Genomic DNA, 3,588 nt, shown 5'->3' with positions numbered 1-3,588 from the left:
TGTAATCAAACTAGAAGCAGGGGTACACATTATTTTGATCAACTTTGAATCGCCACGGCCGGATATTTTCGATGGAAGAAGCAACATTCTAGCATCTAATTCGACGAAGACGGCAGGAAACATTTTTGAAGCCGAGTTATTTGCGAAAGAGAGTGTCGATGAAGAGAATCGATCAATGTAGATAGGACCTATTGAAAAGTGACGAGAGATTTGTTTTTCGTACTGAGCTCCAATGCTACCGACGCCAGGGAGGCAGCTCCCACACCTGGACCCTACCAATCGACCCATCAACTCAACCGGGGACCAACGGCTTTACTTCCCGAAGGAAGGCGTGATCAGATATGTTATGCCTTAGAACATGCCGGTGTCGCCGACTGAGATTGAACCCAGGCCTGCTGGGGTGAGAGGTAATCACGCTAACCACCGGCGCCGATATCTTTCAAGGTGATATCACGGCGAATGAGATCGACCCAAATTTGAGTTTAGTTATCTCAGAAATAAGAAAGAAAGTGCAGGAACTCAGCGATGAGTAAATTTGCCTCATGTTTTCCCAGGTTTTTCCAGGATTTTCCAGGGAAAAATAACTGAATTTGAGAAAAATTAAGGTTGGATTCACTCAGTCTATTGGTACTACTCCGTGACTGAATAAAATTTTCGTCAATTTCCTCATTTTCTGGCAGATTTTTTAGGTTTTCCACAGGAAACCATGAGACAAATTTACTCATCGCTGAGTTCCTGCACTTTTGGCGATTTTGAGTGAACTAAACTCAAATTTTAGGCGTTCTCATTCGCCGTGTACGCAAAAGGAAAAGAGCCAGTGTCACTACTAGATAGCAAACTACTCATAATGGGAGGAGTCTTTGTAGCTTTTATACCACTTGGTTGCACATCATTCTGCTTTAACCTGAAAAGATATAAAATAGCGCTGCTGGCATTAGCTCATTTTCGCTTCGGACGGCGTGGTGAACAGCAATAGCAGCAGTAGGAAGGTGGTGGCTAATCCACTCCGTGACACCTAACAAGCAACCAGTCATGGCAAAGGAGGAAAAGGTCTGGTAAAGGAGGCGCCAATCTCAAAGTTCTTCGAGATAACCGCCATCGGTCGTCTGGCTCGCCGTGGTGGTGTCAAACGTATCTCCGATCTGATCTACAAGGTGTGCTGAAGGTGTTCCTGGAAAATGAGATCCGTGATGCTGTCACCTACACTAAACACGCCAAGCGTAAGTGGCCATGGATGTCAATCAAGCTTACATCAGTAAAGAGTTGGAATAGAATTTATCTGTGCTTGTTTGTCCATATTCAGAACCACAAGCCCCCAACGACCACACAAGATGCTCTCCAGAGTTGTAATCTTGTAACCAAACTTGGGAGCAGGGGCGCAAGTGATTTTGATTGATTCTCTTAATCAACTTTCTCTTTGAAAAAAATTACTACAAATTTGGTACGCCTACAATTCAAAAACGGAAAGAGTTGAGATAATAGATAATTGATCAATTAAAAGAACTAAATGCTCTTCACATTTATTCCGTCCACTAGCGGTCCTACGTCAAGCTTCCGTTCGTGCCCCTAGGCACAAACCCTTCTACTTTTTTGAAGATAGGGTGGGTGAGCCAGTAATGGAGGAACAGGTTTATGTTTCAAACTCATACTTTTCGACTTCGTCTTGTTAATTCCAACAGCTGATTATCATTATAACATGTAATGATTTCCTAATTTCGAAAAACGTTTTTTTTTTATAGTACGTAAGTGGAAGCAAGCCTGCGTTCAACAATGAACCTTAAACTTACGAGATTGATCCATAGCAAAAATATTTGTTTGATCAGCACTGGAGTATTGTTTTCTATTTATCGATCAAAATTAAAAATGTTGTGATCAAAAAATGAAAAATATATGTATAATTTATGGATCATAATTATATTTGTAGCTTAGCTTAACTTAGGCTGACTGAATTTATCAAATGGTTGCTTTTTGCACAATGAATCAACTGAATGAAGTTGGGATTGGCCGTATACTCTCATTGTACAACTATCAGTGACTCCATATTTAAAGATCAACGCCGAGCAACGGTGCCGGCCTGTTATTGTCCCTTGCATTGCCACAGCTGTTAATTGGTCGATTATGTACGCTTGATGGTCACTATGAGTGTACCCTGCGCACAGTTCTCCAGCTCATACTTGCAGTCAGCGGCGGACTACACAGAAGGTGACACCGATAATGGATTCTCGACCGCCTCTTAGGAAGGTGTTGATGATCATTTGCCAGAGCTTCCAGTAGACTCTTCAGCTAGTTTGTTCAACATCTGTTTGAAGGGGGTGCGTAAAAGCTGAATACGAAGATTTAGATGATTTTAGCGATTTTGAACTTATCCTATGCTGAATGTTTATTATTTATAATATACGTATGCCTTAGGGACGTATCGCAAGCAGTCTCAATTCAAGTTCTGTTACCTGCTAACTCAGGATAAGGGATTTCAGGGTCGTTTATCGCTTGTTTCTTCACACACATCACTAGCATAAGAGCTGACACTTCGAGCAGGAACATACGGTGATGGGAAGACCATCCACAAGAGAAGCACAAACCCAAAAAGGGTGAACAAACCAAACTTTACAACCATAAATGCTCAAAAGCTGCGAAATTGAACCTCCCTAGAGTATTCTTGAACGACGAGGCTTGATGGGTCCGTTATGAACGCGGAAGAGCGGAAATCAACGATAAGTGGTGGAAAGGCTATACCTAGGGCTGCACTCTTGGAAATAATGGGCTACCACAAAAGCTAGATTTTCATATTACATGTATTCTGTGACGTCACATATGGGGAGTGTATACTTGCATGCTTCTAGCTACTTCTTCGGATCCATGACGATATTGGTAGTGGTGATGATGGTGCTGGTGTTGCCTCGGCCTCCAAGACAATGTTGATGGCGGTCGGAAATTATCTACGCTACGCTCACCCAACAGTCCGCAATGCCGAGGAGGATGATGTGTTCGCCGGACCGTTCACTAAGGCGGCTGAAGGATGACGGTCCCCAGAGGACAACACAATGGCGGTCGGTGATGACCACGCGGTCTCTATTCGTGATGTCTCATGCATGTCTCAAAACATGTCGACAAAATGGCGTGTCGATATTGTCCGGGTGTTCAGCCACGTCGGTACGCTGGACAATGGCGAAGCTTTTCCGGCCGGCCGCCACGCAGAGTACACTAGTCGCGCCTTCCCACTGATAATTCTGTAGAAGAGACCAACAAAACCGAAAAAGACCCACTCGCTGGACCTAACCACCAGATTAGTCCCCTGTGACGTCACCTAACTTCTAATTTCACCACAATTTTAATCGAGACAAAAGCATTTACCTTTTTCTTATTGGTTTTTCGTTTGTTTGTCGGAGTTTCTTTATATATAGTTTTCTGTCTATTCTTTGGATAGCTATAGAAAATATTCACGTTAGACTTTAGAACAACAACAACATTTCTACAACACTAACCGTACTAACTTTTCACCCTAACGATCCGTACTATTTTAACAACACTAACTTTTTAACAAACGTCCGTACTAGATTAGACTACCTCGGAAATATCAATACTATACAC

Source organism: Ochlerotatus camptorhynchus, unplaced genomic scaffold (assembly GCF_037179485.1).
Source record: "Ochlerotatus camptorhynchus isolate MF236.1 unplaced genomic scaffold, CSIRO-AGI_Acam_v1.1 ptg000056l, whole genome shotgun sequence".
Classification (NCBI taxonomy): Eukaryota; Metazoa; Arthropoda; class Insecta; order Diptera; family Culicidae; genus Ochlerotatus; species Ochlerotatus camptorhynchus.
Note: the sequence above shows the minus strand (reverse complement) of the source record.